This window comes from Staurois parvus, unplaced genomic scaffold (genome assembly GCF_062004578.1).
Source record: "Staurois parvus isolate SC_StPar_1 unplaced genomic scaffold, SC_StPar_1.0 ptg000415l, whole genome shotgun sequence".
NCBI lineage: Eukaryota > Metazoa > Chordata > Amphibia > Anura > Ranidae > Staurois > Staurois parvus.
The window spans coordinates 4079940-4102627 of NW_028318211.1; the positions used below are offsets into that span (position 1 = coordinate 4079940).

The 22688-nt window shown below is 39.9% G+C and overlaps 1 protein-coding gene across 1 annotated transcript in view; it reads left to right on the plus strand.

The window, feature by feature from the left end:
- Nucleotides 1-2047: 2047 nt before the first annotated feature.
- LOC149454889 (leukotriene B4 receptor 2-like) overlaps nucleotides 2048-22688 on the plus strand; it is a 29748-nt gene continuing 9107 nt past the window's right edge. The window contains exons 1-2 of the mRNA XM_089687050.1: nucleotides 2048-2285; nucleotides 2367-2439. The gene's annotated coding sequence lies outside the window, so the exon portion shown is untranslated. The remainder of the gene's footprint in view (nucleotides 2286-2366; nucleotides 2440-22688) is intronic.

The window sequence follows — 22688 nt, forward strand, 5'->3', positions numbered from 1 at the left end:
GGAGGCGATATTAAGGTTGGCTGCGCTGCATCTGGATGACCCTGGAAGGCCATCTTGGGTCATTAGTGTCTTTTTAAGTCCCTGCTCCCCAAGTTTTGGTGCACATTCATGTGTTGGTATTGTAGGGACAGGTTCCTCATCTGTCAGGGACAGTAATAGCAGCAGGGAGAGCTTCCAGTCAAGAAGAGAAAGCTTAGGTTCCGCCACTGCCTTGGACATCTTCCTGGTTTGGGTACAAGATGGGCAGGGCACATTATGCCCCTCCTGAAAATGCTGTCAGTTTGGCTGATACCTGCTCCGCTACACGTTGTTGGTATACGTGAGTGCTCCTGGTTGGGTCCTTTCCCACAGGGTTCATTATGAACTGTTTGCCTTGGCTACAATACAAGTTCTGCCTTTTCTGTAATACAAGGTATACTGATTGCTTCTGTACTGTATTGTTACCGCTGAACCATGCTGCACCCACCCACATATATTTTTACATACATTTTATATATTTGTATATGCACAGGTGTCTGCAGCCATATTCTCAGCTAAGTCAAGTGTGTTAGAGAGTACCGAGGTGTTCTCAGAGTCATGGCACAAGAACAGAGGACCTGATAAATCATGGGGCTCCTTTAGGGGTAAGCACTACATATGGTAAGTCTATGGGAAAAGATGAGCAGCATAGAGCTTATAGACAATATTGGTTATTAGTCATTTTCCCTCTGTTTGACCCTCTTTAGGCTTTAACTGTAGAATAAAATATATTTAAAGCGTTTGTAAAGGCATTTTTGTAAATTAAAATATTCAAAAAAGGTTTTACTCACCTGTGCATGGTATTGTACAAAACAGAACAGAATTCCTTTTCTGGGGTCCCCCATGGTGATCTTGGCTCCTACTCTTCTGTGTCTGCCCTCATAGCAAGAGCTTGCTATGGGGGCACATGTGTGGGCTTGAACCCAAGCAGGGCTGTGTGTGCCCGTTGACACACACAGTGCGACTCAGCCATGCCCACTGCTCTCTCCTCACAGGATTTGACTGACAGCAGCAGGAGCCAATGGCTCCCACTGCTCTCAGCCAGGCTTGTGAGAGCAGAGGGAGAGGAGAGAAGAACTGAAGCCAGGCAGACACTGCTGGATCGATGCAGGACTCAGGTAAGTATGTAAGGGGAAGGGCACAGCGAGAGACAAATAGTTTTTTACCTTAATTCAGGGAATGCATTAAGGTAAAAAATATTTTACCTTTAGAACCACTTTAAAACGTCAAGGTTATTGAGCACAGATATTTTGTATAATAAAAAAATAGAAATTGTTTAAGGTTGATGGTCTATGTAATCATAAACATACTGTGGAATTTGTTGCCATTAAATATAATTATTAAATTAAATAAGCAATTCACTGAGTGTTGTTCTTCCCTCTTTTTTTTTCTCGATCTCTCATCTTTCTGTAAGAAAATAAAGGAATATATTTACAATGCCAGTACAAAGCTGCACATTTAGGATATAATACACTAATGACAGATTTTAAACTAGTAAACATAAACTGTAAAACAAAAAAAACTTTCTATATCAGAAGTTTTACAGGGCACTGGATTCATAAACTATATCACATACCTTTTATATATTTTAACAACTTAGTATTTAACTTTTTACAACTTAATATGAAATATTTTTGTTTTATTTCAATTATAATTGTGCATAAAATTAGCTATGGTGCTTTGCTTGAAACTGATCTAATGATGACGGTTATTTAGCAGTAATTGGCTTTGCCTGTTTATGTGAAAAGCAGTATTCTGTCAATCAGCTGACAGCGATGATTGTTTCATAGCCAGTATCCTCTGCAGGGTGTGCTATTAAAAGTATTTCATTTTATCAACGTCATTCAGTCATCCGATCGTCAGTCTGTGACATAGATAAGAGGCTGTGAACAGAGGCAGAGGGAAAAAACGGGAAAGACAAAAATAGAAGACATACATCTCAGTTTGTATATGAATAAGTGAAAGCAAACATATGTTAGAAAGCAAATAATACATATTTTAGTGTTCACAATGACCCTGGGGTGAATGTGGTCAATTGATTGCTGTGTAGCTTACAGGGAGAGGCAATTGGAAACATTCTTCTCCGGGCTGTCTAAGCATGAGCTGGGCGTGACACTTAAGAAGCATGTTTCAACTGGAGAGGAAGGATGGACCAATAGTTTGGAATTCATGGGAAGCAGACCAAGAAAGACTGGGAAGACAGACAAACGCTGAGATGAGACATGCACAGAGATAAATCCAGTCTGCATTACACTAGGACAGTAAAAGTAAGTCTACTCTTCTTCTAGTCGTAAGATTTCTTTCATCTCCCATTGATCTCATCTACCCAATATTTGACTTCATTGCAGTGACAGTGAAGAATCCTAAGAGGATAACCGTAATTACATCGAGCCACTGAGCCAGAGGCTACTACATCACTAGGTGGGTAATGAAGAATTGATTGTAGGCAATACATTATAATCAGCAGATTAAACATGTGGTCTGCTCAAAATTGCGAAACAATTAGGAAATAAGGAGTGGAATGATGATGACACATGTTTATCTGTTACTCAATAATGTGTTATATTGCTCATGTGTTTAATCTAAATGTACAGTGGAAATCAATACTTGTTACTTATGGATGTTCATTTTTTTATTTAGCATTCAAAGGGGCTTTTTTTAATTTCAACAATTATTCAAATTATTTGTGAATCCTAATAGTGTAATATACAGTTTTTATATGTATTAAAATGTGTATTTCAAGCTCAAAATAGCATTTATAGCAAAGTTCAACAGCAACTTATAGATGTTCAATTTTCTATTTAGCCATTTAAAAGATTTTTTTTTACAGATTTCTTAATCTGTTCACATTATTTGTGTGTCCTAATAGTGTGATATAGTTATATGTATTAAAATGTATACTTCAAGTTCTGTATAACCTTTATAACAAAGTTGAACAGCAACATCAGAATTACAGAGCTTAAATTACTGCTTGCTTCATCTAGTTCAGTGGGGAGCCTGACTTTACGTAGTGTTCTAGCATTGTAAGATACCGGATAAAATTATCCCGCAAAACCATAGGACCTCAGAATCATATTCTTTTAGGCTACATTTGAGACCCCAAACAAGTAGTTGTACATTCTTGGTCTGTATAGCCTTAAGTATAATAAATAGATATTGAAGCACCTATCTAGGCAGCCAACTAATTTTACCAAAACCAGAGGACCTGATAATCAAATTATTTTAGGCCCTATTTGAGACTCCAACCAAGTGGTTTTACATTCTTGGTGTGCATAATAATAAGTATAATAAATAGATATTTAGGCTCCTAGGCAGCAAAGTAAAAATAATTCAAACTGGTTTCACCAAAACCAAAAATAAAAGCAAGCAAAAATATTTAAAATTGGTATGTATATTTAATATATCAATCAAATCAAAATATATTTATGCGCTGTTTTAGTCCCCTGGTAATTTGGAGAACAATGGGTTTTTAAATGATTAAACTAAATATAATATTTCTACTGAATAACATTTCCGAAGTCCTCCAAACCCACTAACAAAACTTTTTTTTCGATTTCCTGTCATTTTCAGTCATTCATTTGGCAATGCACCAAAACATATAAAATATATACTTTGCAACACAACACATGCTAGTAGTACACACTATTGTAAATGGGTCCTTAAACATAGGTCAATGATTTCTACTTTTAAAGTATTATTAATATATGTACTGTATCCTCATACTTATACTCATATTTACCTCTTCCTATATGCATACCCTCCATTGGGGACTATGTGTCATAGGTGTGCTCCAGCAATCTGTGTCAGCACAGTGGCTTATAGCCTTCCCTAAAAGTGCATATAACAGGGTGCCAACATGGGACAGCAGCTGACATACAAGGACAGGGAGTCAGAAAGTGTCTGAAATAAGACCTCAGGGCAGGATTACCAGGTAATATTTTAATTGAAGCAGCATCTTTAAAAAAACTGAAAATTATCAGCATTAACAAGTTAGGATTTAGTGATTGGTTTAGATCTACCGTACTTTAACCTTTCCATTCTCCAAACATATGAATAAAATGTTACCTTCAAAATTCATATCACCATGCGTTTCAAATGCACACGCTGTTATTGATATGCATACTGATAATTTGATTTTTGGGAAAAGTCGACAATGTAAGCTGGGTATACACGCAGAGTTTCTTTAGTGGGTTGAAGAAAAAACTCACAGATCACACAAGTGATGTGGATGCAAGGGTCTTCCCTGCCATACTATTGTATTCTCTCAGAATACACTGATCACCACTGCAGCCATTGGCTGCATATGCTGATTGAATGCTAGTTTCCAGTAGGATCATTAGACAGAAGACTGGCTTCTGTTGAACTGCGCAGAATGAAATTCAGCCTGTTCCTGTTGAACCGGGCGAATTTCGATACTTGTATACCTAGGTTTAGACCTCATCTCCATCTTTTGCCTCTTACCCTGGCTCTGATCCATGATTCTTGCAGACTGAACAAAGGGTGGGGGAGCTGTGACTAATCTTTCTTTTTCACGCCAAGTAAGTGGTAGGATGGTCATGCTCAATGGGAAAAAAGTGGCAGAATGTTGTACTGGGCTAACCATGGACAGTGGCAGAAAAAATGTACCGTTAAGGATAGTTAAACCCAATCCAATGTGGAGACTGCGTTTGTTTTCTTTTTTTCAGACTAGGATCATTGTTAGCAAACACAGAAAATACCTGCTTGTAGAGAAAATTGAATCTGGACTCCAAGATAAAGCTAAAGTTGTTTATCAAATTCTGTCTGGTGTAAATGGCAAAATCACCTGAACCTCTAATGCATTTCTCTCAGCAATGAGCCTGATCGCTATGATTAAAGTGGTTATAAAGGCTTAAAGTTCTTTTTACCTTTTATGCATTCTATGCATGAAGATAAAAAATTTTGTGTGCTGCTTCCTCACAGCCACCCTAATACTTAGCTGAGCCCCATCTTGATCGGCTGAGACACTTTGGCCTTTGGTTCCCACTGCTGTCAATCACAGCCAGTGAGGAGTGAGCAGGGGAGGGGGCAGGGCTGAGCCACGCTCTGTGTATCTTATAGACACACAGATCTGGGCTAGGGAGCGAGCACGCTCGAGTGCCCCCAGAGCAAGAGGCTTGCTCTGGGGACACTCAGCAGGGGGAGGAGCCAGGAGCGCAGGCGGGTGACCCGAGAGGAAGAGGATCAGGACTGCTCTGTGCAAAACCACTGCACAGAGCAGGTAAGTGTGGCATGTTTGTTATAAAAAGAAACCTAAGCCTCCTAATAAGGAGGTTTAGATGATTTTGCAATTTGCATCAGATAAATTAGTAAAAATGTTTTTTTTCGGATTCTGTCTTGGATCACGCCTACTCTTTGCTCTATAATGTTTGCATATTGAGCAGAGGATGAACTGTTTGGGGAGCCAGTACCTGTAGCTAAGTGTGCACGAGCACAGAATATACAATAGAGCATTTAACAGAAAATACTTGTTGATCCTGACAGCAATGCAGTATCCTTGTCCTTTCCTGACAAATGAACTGACAGCATAAACAATCCTATCCCCCCTTCAGTGATGTCATGGAGATAAATAGAGAAAGGCTTCAGGAACCATACTGCATTAATAGATACAGTGGAGTGAGTGTTGTCACCCTAGGACAGGAAGTGTGTTATATACAAAACTAGCAGCTGAAAATAAAGGGGAAAAAAACCTGAGAACAAGAAGACAAATGCATCCACCACATGTAAAGACTGCTCTTATTTTACATTTTTGTTCAAACCGATTTGACCAATAAACTAGGGAAAAAAAATATTGCAAATTTTTGTGAACACTTAGGTATCATCTTCATGCATGAATGATGATCATTACATTATCTATCAATATTTTGCATGTTTTTGTTGGTTTTATTCTGGTGGAATTGTTTATGGGTGGAATTGTGCGTAATACAATATAATATATACTGTAGAATATTGCCGCATACACACATTTTTTTAAATTATATTGTTTTGAATAGAAAAATCATTCCATATGGCTTGTGCAGAGTTATGCTTAGCATATGTATAGTTATGCCTAGAGGCAATAGATATTGAAAGGCAAATTTTTCCTTGCATACCATGTCTGTTAAATGCAGTGCTTTTTCAGCAGATATGTCTGGTATACAAACTTGGTAATATACTGGTAGGGCAGCTAGTGCATATACAGTAAAACTCTAATGGATAGGGCTCGGCTATATACTAGAGTATGTGGCTAGTAGATGACAAAAGGTATTTGGAAGGTTGACTGATACATGGGGGCAAAGTATGTTCTGAGCATTAGATCATGTGGTGGTAAGCATGGTATATAATATGGTATGTAAACAATGCACTCAGCAACATATACAGCATTCAAATGAAGTCTCTGTTTTTATTTTTAGAAAATAACAAACATGTCATACTGACCTGCTTTATGCAAAGGTTTTGCACAGAGCAGCCCTGGTTCTCTTCTTCTGGGGTCCCTTGTTGGCACTCCTGGCCCCTTGATCCTGCCAAGTGCCCCCAGAGTAAGCCACATCCTATGGGGGCACTCATGCATGCTCACTCCCGAGCCAGCTTTGTGAGTCCATAAGACACACAAAGTGCAGTTTGGCCCTGCCCCCTGCTTTCTTCTTACTGGCTGTGATTGACAGTGGCAAGAGTCAATGGCTCCTGCTGCTGTGACTGAGCCAATGAGGAAAGAGAGAGGCAAGAGAACCTGTGTGTACATCGCTGGATCAAGAACGCACTCAGACAAGTATTGAGGGGGGGCTGCTTGCAAAAGGTTGTTTTACCTTAAAGTGTTTCTAAATCCACAACAGTAAAATCAGTCTGTATACGCAGTAAATCTTGCTTGTTATACTCACTGTGGAACCTAAGGGGTTAATCCTGTGTAAATGTGGTGTGTATTGCTAGAGAGTTTTTGGTTTGTTTTGGGGGGGATGGTGCATGTGATCGGCACAGGGCCAATCAGCACGGTCCAAACAGAGGGTCAGGGATCCTGCACCTCCATAGGATAATCAGAGGAGAATGAAAACTCTTCCTACAAGCTTTAACATGTGTCCTGCTGGATACTGATAGAAGTCACAAGACTGCTGTAACTGCTGATGAGAAAAGGTATTTTAACAGTTTATATTTACTAATATAATTGCATTTCCATGTTCTGTGTACTGTGGGAGACCAGATATAGTGAATGCAGGGTCCTGGGTTTGGTAACACCTTAATGCATAGAATGCATTAAAGTAAAGAAAACCTTCTGCCTTTAGAACCACTTTAAAGTTAACCTGTACAACCCAGAAAATGTTCTAACTTGCTGTACTAAAATTTATTATACTCTTAAAAAGATTGTGACATTTCCTAGTTCAGACACGTTTGCTAATATTAAAAGTAAACCCCACCTCACCTAATAAATATAACTATGCAAGGAATTAATTTTCAAATGTGTGCATGGCAAATCCTTTTTTAAGAGTATGAGAGTTATTTGATATCACTTCTTTTTTTTTTGTTGGTGATGGAAAAGAGATGCTTGCATACATAAGGCCTTATTGTCACTCTTCTCCATGAGGCCAGTCAGTATTCAAACCATAAATCCCTTGTATAATATGTGCCAACAAGCAGAGACCACACTCCCAGTGAAGCTTAGTTACACTGTAAATAGTAAAGCTAAATATTTTTTTTTCAAATGTTGGCTAGGGTAAGGGAGGGTTATAACCCTAGTCAGTTTTTATTTTCTTGCCATCTGTATCCCATAGGGGAGATTTCCCTTCACTTCCTGTCCCATAGCCAAAATAGGAAGTGAGAGAAAATCCTTCCAAAGGGAATCTCAGGGTATCACCAGGGTCACCAGAACCAGTGTCCCCATTGGAATATTTACCCTATTCTGGTGTCAACCCAGAAATTGTGATTTTCTTTTATCTTCACTTTCGGTGATAACAGTAAACAGGACAAATAGGGTGGATCTCCCTAATGGGGGCACAGACAGTAATAAATGCCAACAGGTGTTATACTGTAATCCCTCTCCACTTTATCCAAAACAAAAAAATGTTTTGCCTTTAGTTACACACATATACAGTATATATACACAGTGTATATACACTCACCGGCCACTTTATTTGGTATGCCTTGCTAGTACCTGGCTGGGCCCACTTTTGCCTTCAGAACTGCCTTAAAGTAGAACTATAGGCAAACCTTTTTTTCATTTTGTATAGAAGAAGGGAGGGTTATAACCCCTGTAAGGTTTATTTTTTTCTTTCTTTGCTCCATTAGAGAGATTTATCTTCACTTCCTGCCTCATAGCCAAAACAGGAAGTGAAAGGAAATCCCCCAAAATAAGTGAATTTCTTGGGGACGCCCAAGTGACCAGAACTAGTGTCCACATTAGAAGATTCCCCCTCTATTTCTTTTCTGGGACAACCCAAAATGTGGGATTTTCTTTTACTTTCACTTTCAATGATAATGGTAAACAGGACAAATAGAGAGGGTGAATCTCCCTAACACGGGGAACAGACAGCAATAAAAACCTAATAGGTGCTCTAATCCATCTCCATTCTGTTCAAAACTAAACAAAAAGTTTTACCTTTAGTTATACTTTAATTCTTCATAGGTTCAACAAGGTGTTGCAAACATTCCTCAGAGATTTTGGTCCATATTGACAAGATAGTATCACGCAGTTGCTGCAGATTTGTTGACTGCACATCCATGAACTGTTGATATAAGGCAGGATGGATCCATGCTTTCATGTTGTTTACGCCAAATCCTGACCCTACCATCTGAATGTTGCAGCTGAAATAGAGTCTCATCAGACCAGGCAACGTTTTTCCAATCTTCTATTGTCCGATTTTGGTGAGCCTGTGCAAATTGTAGCCTCTGTTTTCTGTTCTTAGCTAACAGGAGTGGCACCTGGTGTGGTCTTCTGCTGCTGTAGCCCATCTGCTTCTAGGTTCGACGTGTTGCGTGTTTAGAGATGGTATTCTGCATACCTTGGTTGTAACAAGTGGTTATTTGAGTTACTGTTGCCTTTCTATCAACTCGAACCAGTCTGCCCATTCTCCTCTGTCTCTGACATCAACAAGGCATTTTCATCCACACAACTTACGCTCACTGGATATTTTCTGTTTTTTGGACCATTCTCTGTAAACCCTAGAGAAGGTTGTGCGTGAAAATCCCAGTCTATCAGTAGTTTTTGAAATACTCAGACCAGCCCGTCTGGCATTAACAACCATGCCACGTTCAAGGTCGCTTAAATCCCCTTTCTTCCTCATTCTGATGCTCAATTTGAACTTCAGCAAGTCTTCACCACATCTAGATGCCTAAATGCATATTGTTTCTGTCATTTGATTGGCCTGTTAGCAATTTCTGTTACCAAGCAATTGAACAGGTGTACTTAATAAAGTGGCCGGTGAGTATATATTAGTCATTTTGCACATTGAAGTTATTATCTTTGCAAATAAAGTATTTATTCTATCTGTGTCCTGGTGACCACTGTCACCAGGAGAGAAAATCAAAAATTTTGTGTTGTCATCAGGGATTTAGATAAAATCTTCCAAGAGGAACACTTGTGCTGTGACAGCTATCTAAGAAGACGTAGCTAGTAGTGCTTAGTTACATTCATCTGGACTTGTTTTGTGATGTTGAATACATTTTACAGATTTTCCAAACTGCTTACCCCAGAATTTATATTCAAATGGGTAACTCAGTCACCTTAATCCAAGCAACAGGAAATGTGTCATGGCATATGTTCATTGTCCAAGAGCAGGATGAGAGGTGTGAAAGTTTGTTCTAATAAAAAAAAACCTTTCCATGTTACCTTTTTTCTAATTTCAAAATACCTTTTTTCTAACTACAAAATCCCCTACCTTGGTGTGAGAAGGCTGCAGCAAGGAAACAACACCAAGTCACCAGTTCAGATATGTGGATGATACTTGGGTCAGGATGAAAACTTTGGAAGTAAAAGCTTTAGGTGAAAGCATAAACTCAATGGATAAAAATATATGTTTACATGGGAAGATGCACAGAATAGCTAAAATGATCCTTTTGGACTATGTGTTACATGTCAGGGAATGGGATGACTTGGACATTGAGGTCAATAAGAAACCTACCCACAGAGACCAATATCTGTGTTTTTTGTTTTTGTTTTTTTGACAACCACCTTCCAACGAAACAGAAACTGGAAGTTATTAGAACTCTGCAACACTGGGCTGAGATTGTTACAGCAAACCCACCTAAACAAACATCAACACTAAACAAGCATCTCAGCAATGCTTTGAAATTTTATGGCAACCAAGAGTTGCTTTCATCAAAAGATCCACAAGATCTAGCAAAAACATAAGTCCATTGTAGAGAGGAGAGAAGCAGAACACATGGAGTAATATGGTCATCCCATATATGGCTGGAGTGTAAAAAAAAATATTGCAGCCCTGTGTCTTAAGCTTAGCAATACACTGAGACAGAAGCTTGTACATCCAAAAGACCCAACACTGAAACACAAGTGAAGTAACTTGGTATATTCAGTGCTCTTCAGCCAGTGTCCCCTTTTTTTAGACCCACAGTGACTATAAAGCACCAGAAGAGTAGCAAAGCATACAGAGTCTCAAGATCCCTCAGTGTCTGTACTCACAAGGCACAAGAACAGAATGGTAGACTCCTTCCAATCTTCCCAGTGATACCCTCCAGTGATACCAGACAGGTCTTTGGCAGACAGCTCCCAAGGTCATTCTCTCTCGTACTTCAGACCCTCAGGTAGCCCACCTGAAACTGCATGGCAGCTGGTGCCTGGGGATGCAGCGTGCCTTCCCCCAGGCCAGTGAAATCCTCTCCAGAAAAGACCTCAGTATGCCCAAAGAATAAATACGCTCTCCCAGCATTCCTTTGGGCTGTACTCCCTTGGATTAGCTGGAGTGACATTATTATTCATACTGTGTTCTGCATGATTTCCATCTATACATCCAGAATCTTCCTAGGTTACTTGGATACAGAGGAAGTCAGGGGCAGAACTAGTAGCACTTGAACATGCTGAGCAAGCACTACTAACAATTACAGCTCTCCTGTTAAGAAGAGAAACCAAACTATGGTCTACTTATCCTAGCACCTATCTAGGAGGGTGCTACGCAAAGTTTGCCTAGGAAAGGAGGAACATTCTTTTCAGGACTGTAAGGCACACATTTTGGACAAAGAGGACAACTGCTTTGCAAAAGACATAGAAAAGGACAACTATGGCAATTGGAACAACCATACCTTTTTATCATCCACATATAATGTTGGTTTAAAATCTCTAAGCTGTCAATTTGGCAACAATTCACATATTTCACCATGTAAATCAAAGAATTAAAATGTGCAGCAGACTTCTCACACTAACAGATGGGATTATGTAGATAGAACAGGGGGTTGCACAAATTTTACAACTCCCATCTTGTTCATAGACAATCACATTCCATGGTGGTAAAATTACTGAGTTAACCATGTGGATATAAATATTGGGGTATGTTCTTGACATTTACTAGAAATGAAGAAGCAGCTTGGAAAAGGTAAGAAGCTTTCTCAACATTACATAATGAATCCAACTGAATGTCACTAACCAAAACTAGTTAGATCATGAGATAGATACATCAGAACCTTCAGTCATGAGGCATTTTCCTCACCTTGGAAATATTTAGTCTCATTTGCTTTTGTGTCTGCAAAACAGAAAAATAAGAAGACTCTCCCCACTGAGACACAAAAGATAAACAATTGCTATTTACTACCCTGTGCAAATGAAGTATAAGGTTTTAGTTTTTCATATATTATAAAATGGTAACTTCATGATAAGGGAGTCTTGTGAGACAAAAGTTAAAACAAAGAATGCTGTTAAATTGCTAAGAACAACAATGCTTCATATGCCAGGGAAAAATAAATACTTTTTTTTTTCTTTTTTTAATACAGAACAGTTTCAGAGCACATATATAGAATCCAGATGTCTTATAAAATGAAAATCAGTGCCAAAAGTTAGCCAGTATCACTTCAACTCCAAAGTTTCCAAAAATTAAAATCACAGATTTTCCTAAAACAACATATTGCTTACATGTAAGAAGACATGTTTTCATGTGCATATAACTACCAGGTTCCCTTATGCAGCTGGCATTCAGAAATTTAGAACACAACCTTAGTCTTCTAGGATACTTAAGCCTGCTACACACTACTATTTTTTTTTTCGTTCAACCCAGTAGGTTGGATGTTAGTACAGCGATCTCCCCTGCTGTGCCATTGTGTCTTGGCAGGGGGGACGCTCCCTGCCACAGGGCCAAATGTTGTCTGTTTTCTATTGAACCGTCTGATGCCACCCAGCATTCGACCCATGTGTAGTAGGCTTTATCCTTGCCGCCTTGATCTCAGAAATGACTCAAGAACCTCTTTATTGTATAATGCTTTGTTTTAGAAGCAGCAAACATTTAGGTAATGACACAATAATCTTTTATGGTGCTTATCTCAGCACTACAGTCTAACCATGAGTCACAGTCCCAGAGACTCTACACATGAGTTAAGTTAGCCATACATGGATCGAAATCGGCTCATTCAGCAAGGACCAGACACATTTCAATCCATGTTTGGCCACTGTAGTTGAACAGAAGTTGATCTACTCATGGAATTCTGTTCAACCATCCTTCTGGTATATTGTTGCTTGATCAGCGCAGCAAGCAATAGGCTGCAGTGCTGGTCTGTGTATATGATGGCAGGGGAGTCATTCTGCTGTCAGGATACAATGACATGGTGGGCAGAATTCAGTCATCCACATCAAATGTGTGAATGGGGGATTGTGGTTGAACAAAAAATAAATTGACCCATGTATGGCCAGCTTGAGGGATGAGCATTACATACCATAAAATAATTGTTGGATGACAGTCTATGACCACTCTCTAGACTCTTATCTAAGGTTCCTCCACAGGTTGCTAGGAGTTCTTTGAGCTGTGGCTGATTGACTTCCAATCGGATGGTGCCTGCATGGTTCAAGGCTCAATTACACTTGTCAAAGCCAGCAGAATTACACCAATAATCTTTTTTAACTTTTTGGAAGGGTGGCATTCACTGTATGATAAGCATTGTCCCCACTGGACACAAATATAAAGCTCCTTCTTCCCACTGACCCCCAGTTCATTACGTATAGAAGAGAAGAATTATAGTTAAGAAAGGCTGCTTTAGACTTTTCTGTCATATGTGACAATGCTATTCTTTTGGTGGAATGCACCCATCCACAGTTGAATGTTGTTAGAACACTGCAATTTCAGTAGCCCAACATTGAGCTACGCCTGTTCTTTCTGAGTTCTGCAGTGTTTCATGGTCTCACCTCTGAGCACAGCTCTATCAGCCAACCCATATGACATCTGTGACCTGTCCCTGTCTAATTGGTGTTGTTTGAGATAAGGACAGGGCTTTTCTTGAAATGTTCTGCCCCTGTACTACACATTGCCTTAGTATAAGTCAGAACCCTAGATCCTTACACAACAAAAGCATAAATGTAAATGCACATATACACTTTTCAGTAAATTTCAGCCAGCCCCCCTCCCTACTTGGTTTGGGTCCCCCTTTTCCCTAACACGTCACATAGACTTAAATGGAATGTACCTTTTATAGTGGGAGCAGCATCTCATTTAAGATTTGTACCAGCCAGCTTGTAGACATTGCAGACAGTTGCAGCCATCAATGGAGATAAGTATGGCAAAACTTTTTTTTTAGGACAGAGTGAATGAAAGTAGGAGGAATGGAATTCACCAGGCTAGAGGAAAAAGTAAATCAGCCAATGGGAAAATGTTACCATTGTCTAAGATATCCCTCACTTTGGGGAGATTTCTCTCATTTCCTGTCCCATCGACAGAGCTGAAAATGCAGAGAATTCTTCCCAGTCTTGCACAGACAGCAAAAAAAAAAGTAAACTGACCAGGATTTAAACCCTTCCGTATTACACCTAAAAAAAAATAAATAAATAAAAATAAGATTTAAAAGTCTGCATTAAATACAGTGTTTATTAATATCTAGGGTTTTTTCCCTCACACGTGATCGAGAATTCAAAGTGAACACATTTTCTCTATATTCACTAACATTCAATTTGAAAAATGTTAATTTGCTATGCGAACACCTCTATTCCTTTAGTCAATCAACCCCATTGCCAGATATATGTGATAATCTAGCTGGTCAATTTGCATGTGATATACTAGAATGGTCAGTTTGTACACATACAAAATGACTAAATTGAAAGCAGCTGCATACACAAACAAAACCATTGTGTCACATCCATTGGAAAATTACTCTAAATACCAGTGATGTTTCTCAATACTAAGTGGGAAACGTATGTTAAAGTGAATGCTAAAAAAAGAAAAACCTGACCTGTGTTAATGCATCACTAAAACTGCAGAATTATTTTAGTAGAGACTGAAAGAATATACTGTAAATGATCTGATCTGGTAATAGAAATGATGTCCTCTATTTTTCCTAATACTCCGTCGGCTTCTGATAATTATAAAAAAGAAGAAATATTTCTCTACAAAGGTAAATGAGAGTCTTTGACTATAGTACTGCTGCATTCCTGTGACTTTCAACCTCAGGAGTAAATATGCTATAAAAGTTTTGTATTATCCCCACTGGTATAATGTTGTAGATTAAACCTGGCTAGCTGTAATTTTTTTTTTCATTTAGCTTACATAGTTACGTACATAGTCTGGCTGAAAAAAGACAAAAGTCCAGTTCAACCATATAATAATTAAAAAAAAAAAGTTATAATCCTACACCCACAATTGATCCAGAGGAAAGCAAAAAACCCCTCAAAGCATGATCCAATTTGCTCCTCAGGGAAAAAAATTCCTTCCTGATCCCCGAGAGGCAATCAGATATTCCCTGGATCAACTTTAGCTATAAATGTTAGTATCCAGTTATATTCTGTGTATCCAAGAAATAATCCATGCCTTTTTTAAAGCAATCCACTGAGCTGGCCAGAACCAACTTTTGAGGGAGTCTATTCCACATTTTCACAGCTCTTACGGTGAAGAAACCTTTCCGTGTTTGGAGATTAAATTTATTTTCCCCCAGACGTAAAGAGTGCCCCCTTGTCCTCTGTGATGACCTCAGGGTGAATAACTCTACACCAAGTTCACTATATGAACCACTGATGTATTTATACATGTTCATCATATCCCCCCTTAATCTCCTCTTCTCAAGAGATAATAAATTCAGTTCCTCCAATCTTTCCTCATAGCTGAGCTCCTCCATGTCTCTCATCAGTATGGTTGCTCTCTACTTTCTCCAGTTCCCCAATGTTCTTCTTGTGAATTGGTGCCCAAAATTGAACTACAAGAGAAGATTTTGCTCGCTTTAGAAACCGCAGCTTGGCATTGCATGCCATTATTAAGCTTGTGATCTACCAGAACTCCCAGATCCTTCTCCACCATTGATTCCCCCAGTTGTACCCCCCTAGTATGTATGATGCATGCATATTTGTAACCCCTAAGTGCATAACCTTACATTTATCAACATCAAACCTCATTTGCCACATAGTTGCCCAATTAAACAGTGCATTGAGGTCGGCTTGTAAGTTGGAGACATCCTGTAAGGACGTTATTCCACTGCACAGCTTGGTGTCATCTGCAAAGACTGAAATGGGATTTTTAATCCCAGACCCTATATCGTTTATAATTATATTAAAAAGTAAGGGTCCCAACACTGAACATTGGGGTACATCACTAACAACCCTAGACCATTCAGAGTATGAATCATTAACCACTACTCTCTGAATATGATCTTTTAGCCAGTTTTCTATCCATTTACATACGGATTTTTCCAAGCATGTAGACTTTACCTTACACATTGGCCGTGTGTGGGGAACAGTGTGAAACACTTTTGTAAAATCCAAGTATACCACATCCACCGCCGCCCCTCTGTCCAAGGTTTTGCTCACCCCCTCATAAAAAGAAATCAGATTTGTTTGACAACTTCTGTCTTTCATGAATCCATGCTGTCTGTTGCTTAAAATAATTTTTTCCAGCAAGAACCCATCTATGTGGTCTTTTATTAAACTCTCCAGTATCTTACCAACTATAGAAGTTAAACTAACATGTCTATAATTACTTGGTAAAGATTTTGCCCCCTTTTTAAATATTGGCACCACATTGGCCTTACGCCAATCCAGTGGTACTATGCCAGTCATTAAAGAATCCCTAAAAATTAGAAACAATGCCTTTGAAATGACAGAGCTCAATTCTTTCACAGAAAAGAAAGCTAAGAGATTGCTTCACCCACATGTATGAGTTGGACGGAGACATCCTCCCCGACATTGTTTTTGGACAGCGGTTCCCAATTGGCTGCAGTTGTCGATCAAGAGAAAATTTCCAACTTGTCAAATGATGAACATCTGTCAAGAGGGGACTGCTTCACACTGATCAAAGGTCACTGCAGAATTGTCCAAATTCCAATCAATGTATGGTACACTATAAAAAGCAAAATGATGATAAAAAGAAGGAGGGGTGGAGGGCCACAGATCACAGGAAGGGAGAAGCAAGATTAGATCAGGGAGGCAAAGATCTTAATACAGAGGTAGCACAAAAGGAGAGAGAGAATCAGGAGGAACAGGAGCTGTGCAAGAGGATCATTTCTGCCACTGGATGAAGATAAAGTATGAACAAGACAATTTGCACTGCAGGACCTCAGGTACAGTTTCTCTCCAGCAGGCCTTCAAAAGAACAAACAGCAAATCATTCATAACCTAATTAGTCATAGCAGAAAGATGTTCCATGTGGGGTTGCAACCTCTCCGGGATTCACTCAGACAGTCTGGGTTTTGAATCATATGTCTAGGTTTCAGACCACTTGAAACCCAGACACATTACCCTCTGCAGTGCTGCTGGCTTCCCTCCTCTCCTCTCACACCAGCTGGGCTGCAGGGAAATCTACAGGGTCTGCACCCAGCGTCCCCTCCTCACCTCTTTAATTTCTGCCCTCTGTCCGGCTTCCCTCCTGTCCTCTCCCCCGCTGGCAGTTGCTGCTGCCACCCCTCATGAACACAATGAGCGATTGGTAACGATTATATGTCCATTTATTACTGAAGCATAGTAAACTCTGTTTTACTATGTTTCCGTTTGTGAATGAACAGGAAGCCGCTCGGCATAGAGCACGTCCCATTCATTCACTGTCCAGTGCAGCTGAGGCTGCAGAGAAAACAATTTAGGAATTTATATTTTCATTTGCTTTCTCTGACTCAAAGGTGAGACATTAGTCCCCTGATATTTCACCAAAGCCCTCCAACAGAGCTGTTAAAAGAAAAGTAAAAAAGCAAAATCTAAAAAAGTGTGAAAAAAATAGAAGTTTTAAAAAAAAAATTCTAAAAAAATAAAAATTAAGGGCTTGTTCACATGTGCTTTGCTCTCTGAAGAGCAGTCAGTATTTGCATAATTCTTTAGAGAACATCTGACAGGCAGTGAGGAGGTATATTGCCTCCTCTCTTCCTGCTTTAACTCTGAACTAGCACACCACACACAGTTGCAGGGCACTTGCAGAGCAGCACAATTCAATTGAATGAGTCTTTTTCAACAGAGATATAAATTTCTGTTGTAGCTGCGAAGCATAGTATTGCAGCCATGGCCTATGTACACCCCTAGCAACTGCCTCAGTTGCTAAAGGGTGTAGCAGTTGGTGGGTGGTAAAAGTGCAGCTCAGTCACGGTGTTTTACCACCTTCCATCCTTATGTGTGAATGAGCCCTAAGGACTCATTCACACAGTTACTCTGGCAGTGTGAATGAATGGATTGTTCATGTGGAGCTGCTTGTTACTCTAACTGGACACAGCATGTGTACGAACACAGCCACAGGTCCTAATTTGAAAGGTGTGGGTGAGTGGCTCTGAATGCACTCTGTCTGTGTTCAGGGCCATAAACCTACATCGACACACCTGTCAAATTATGACCTGTCGTGGTGTTCGTACAGCTGCTGCTTCCACCATAGCATAACATAGACTGACTGCGCACATACATCATGAATGAAAGGTGACGGTCCCTGAGCCCCCATCCTCGGGTGAGTGAGCTCACCCCCGACTGTCTGTGACTGAAGTCCCCTCCACCCCCTTTCTCTCTCCTGCTTCCAAGCAAGTGAGCACACTAAGATTAGAGGGACTCAGATGTAAGGGGTGCTCTGCAAACTCTGATGTAAGGGGGAGGTTTGTGCTTTGGTAAGTTCCCCTTTACACCACAGTGTTCACCCTTTAAAAAATAAAATCGCTGTACAAAGCTAAAGTGTTTAGGTTTTGCTTGAAGAAAAGATGGCAACCCTAATTCCAAGTCATGTGAGAATAGCAGTCATCAGAGGAAGTAGTGGGTGGGATGTGACTTAGATGATCTCACACTGCAGATATATAACTATGAAGATACAGAACCAGGAGATGCAAGATATTCTGTTTAAGAAAGCAATTCTTTACTTCTAAATACTGGTCCACTTCTGTGTGCCTATCATTAGCTATAATGGTTCACATGAGATATTAGAACACGTGAGAACTTTTGACACTAGAAGTGCCTATATTTTCAGATCATATGTTTTTTGTCTACCAGAACACTGTGATTATTGAATCCATTAGAAACTGTAAAGGATCTATTGTTTTTAATCAGCCGTACCCTGTTTGGTAGGCACATTTAGTAAAAAATAAACAGATCAGCATATTACAACCAGGAAACAGAGACTGAATATGTAATGCGCAATCTGGCCACCCAATGTACATTTATGTAGCACTACCTCCTTCGGAGTCACTGAATTATTTTCAGTTTCTGTTTCGCTCTTGACCCCACTCTGAAAGCCCAAGCTCTTCTGACACACCATACATCTCTGGACAGAAAAAACCCTCTGAATATTACCGGAAAATAGACTCACGCACAGTTTAGAGTGAACTGCTGTTTTGTTTATATTTGAATTGAATGTGAGCACAGTATAGCAACATAGAGTAATAGGTGTGCAAATGAGAACAGGTATCACTCTTAGTAATTATTAAGCAAAAGTCAATACAGACAGCAAAAATCTATTTCAGTTTTAGATGTCCTGCAATTCAGAATTTGACCCAAAAGACCTCAGCTCTGAGATGTCTCCTTCCCCAGTGAGCAGAAAAAAATTATCAAAGAGTTAGCCTAGCTTACATTGGGCCCTCAGAAGCTAGTGGCCAGATTCAATTATGAAAGAAAGAGCTCTTTAAAACAGGAAATGAATGTCCATTTGATTGCAGTGTAAGATCTTCTGCACGCTCATTGGGGCCCAAGTTGGTGCACTACAAGAATTCAGGTCTCCTTGGATGCAATAGGTGGAAGTTCTTTAAAGGAATAATGCAAGAACAGGCACTACTCCTTTAACCAACAATCAACATGGGCAGTACCTCTTTAATACACAAGATGAGTTGAATATTTTAAACAGGAGGTTTGAGGAGTGGGAAGTAGCACTTGTTGGTAAAGGTTGATCCCTCTCTAGGCCACCGTAGCAAATGGCAGCAATGGAAAGTGTCCCTTGATGAATGTGGGCAAAATTTAAGAGAAGCAGTGGTGTGGCTTGTCTCACAGAGGGTGGACACTGCAGTAGGCTCTGATAACTGAAATATGCTGAAGATGTGTTTACTAATAGGTAACTTGTGAAAAATGTAATTAACTAGATAGAGAATGGCTGATTTAAGAGAATGTCAGTGACAACTTAATTGGCTGGAGAATTGGAATCTCTCACCCTATCTGTGGCATCATTCGAGTCACTTGTGGTCTCTTTGTAGATGGGGGCCCCCAGCGGTCCTACGGTTCCTCCTGCAGAGTTCGTTCATGACAGCAGCACTCTGGGTCACCTGCTGACAGTGAAGTACTTTAGACTATTTGGCGATGTCAGCAATCAGCTATTCCTCACTTTTTCTCCACTCTCTCACTCTGCGGCCTGGTCTGGTCCTCCGGCATTCCACACAGCCTTCTCTTTCAACACTTTTCCAGCTCATCTCCTGTCCCGAGTTCCCGGGTTTCTACTCATATATGCCTCCGCCCACATGCCAGCTCCCCTGGGAAAAAAATTCTTCTAATTAGCTGCCTTCCAGCAAAGCCCTGCATTTCAGCCTTCAGAATAAATAGAGCTTTTCACCAGAGTGTGTGCCAGTTGCTGGGCACTGCCACCTTGTGTCTCTTTTAATATTCTGCAGTCTGAATAATAGCAGGATGTTACATTTATTTTACATAGAAAAGGGTATTTTAAAACAACACATACAGGTGAAACTCGAAAAATTAGAATATTGTGCAAAAGTTCATTTATTTCAGTAATGCAACTTAAAAGGTGAAACTAATATATGAGATAGACTCATTACATGCAAAGCAAGATAGTTCAAGCCGTGATTTGTCATAATTGTGATGATTATGGCTTACAGCTCATGAAAACCCCAAATCCACAATCTCAGAAAATTAGAATATTGTGAAAAGGTGCAATATTCTAGGCTCAAAGTGTCCAACTCTAATCAGCTAATTAAGCCATAACACCTGCAAAGGGTTCCTGAGCCTTTAAATGGTCTCTCAGTCTGGTTCAGTAGGAATCACAATCATGGGAAAGACTGCTGACCTGACAGTTGTGCAGAAAACCATCATTGACACCCTCCATAAGGAGGGAAAGCCTCAAAAGGTAATTGCAAAAGATGTTGGATGTTCCCAAAGTGCTGTATCAAAGCACATTAATAGAAAGTTATGTGGAAGGGAAAAGTGTTGAAGAAAAAAGGTGCACAAGCATCAGGGATGACCGCAGCCTGGAGAGGATTGTCACGAAAAGGCCATTCAAAAGTGTTGGGGACTTTCACAAGGAGTGGATTGAGGCTGGAGTCAGTGCATCAAGAGCCACCACACACAGACGGATCTTGTCAAGCCGTTCCTGAACAACAAACAACGTCAGAAGTGTCTTACCTGGGCTAAAGAAAAACAGACCTGGTCTGTTGCTCAGTGGTCCAAAGTCCTCTTTTCTGATGACAGCCACTTTTGCATCTCATTTGGAAACCAAGGACCCAGAGTATGGAGGAAGAATGGAGAGGAACACACTGCAAGATGCTTGAAGTCCAGTGTGAAGTTTCCACAGTCTGTGTTGATTTGGGGAGCCATGTCATCTGCTGGTGTTGGTCCACTCTGCTTCATTAAGTCCAGGGTCAACGCAGCCTTCTACCAGGAGATTTTGGAGCACTTCATGCTTCCTTCTACAGATGAGCTTTATGGGGATGCTGACTTCATTTTCCAGCAGGACTTGGCACCTGCCCACACTGCCAAAAGCACCAAAACCTGGTTCAATGACCGTGGAATTACTGTGCTTGATTGGCCAGCAAACTCGCCTGACCTGAACCCCATAGAGAATCTATGGAGTATTGCCAAGAGAAAGATGAGAGACATGAGACTGAACAATGCAGAAGAGCTGAAGGCTGCTATTGAAGCATCCTGGTCTTCCATAACACCTCAGCAGTGCCACAGGCTGATAGCTTCCATGCCACACTGCATTGAGGCAGTAATTGCTGCAAAAGGGGCCCAAACCAAGTAGTGAGTACATATGCATGCTTATACTTTTCAGAGGTCCGATATTGTTCTATGTACAATCCTTGTTTTATTGATTGCATGTAATATTCTAATTTTCTGAGATTGTGGATTTGGGGTTTTCATGAGCTGTAAGCCATAATCATCACAATTATGACAAATCACGGCTTGAACTATCTTGCTTTGCATTTAACCTCTTGCCGTCCACCTGCTGTTTATAAACGGCAGGGCGGTGGCAGTCCAAGGTCGGGTTGCCGTTCCTAAACGGCACCCGCCTTTTCTAGCTGTGCGCGCTCCCTAGGAGCGCGCACCACCGCGATCCGGTGTCCGCTGTGTCCTCCGGACACAGTGAAACACCGATCGTCGGACGGGACCTCTGTACGAGGTCCCGGTCATGTGATCACTGATTGGCGAATCAGTGATCACATGCAAAGTAGTGAGCAAGATGTCACTTGTGACATCATTGCTTACTACGTGTGAAATCTGTGAATGATCACAGAGGTCACATGGTACAAGGCTATTCACAACAGCCTTGTACCATGTGACAAGCTGTGACCAATCACAGCTCACTCAGTATTTCTCAATGACTGCAAGAATGTAGACAGAGAGAAAGAGAAATGATTGCTTTTACATCCTATATGGGTGTAAAAGCAATCAGTGTAAAAAAAAAAAAAAAAAATCTTCATCACCCCCCACAAGTAGTACAGTGTCACCATGGTGACACTGTACTGCTAGGGTGACAGTATGTAAAAATAAAAAATAAAAATAAAAAATAATATAAAAAAAAATAAAATAAAAATGTAAAAAAAAATGTTTAAAAATTATAATGTTTGGTTATAAACTAATTTGGATTTTTTTTTTACTAAAAAAATAACGGAATAAATTTTGGCCAAGATTTAGGATGAAATATTATTTATTTGCAAAATTTTATAAAAAAAAACACTTTTTTTCAAAATTTTTGGACTTTTCATTTACATAGTAAAAAAAATAAAAATCCCAGCGGTGAATAAATACCACCAAAATAAAGCTTTATCTGTCTCAAAAAAATGGTAAAAAATTCATATGGGTACAGTATTGCATGACCGCGCAATTGTCATTCAAAGTGTGATAGCGCTGAAAGCTGAAAATTGCCCTGGACAGGAAGGGGGTA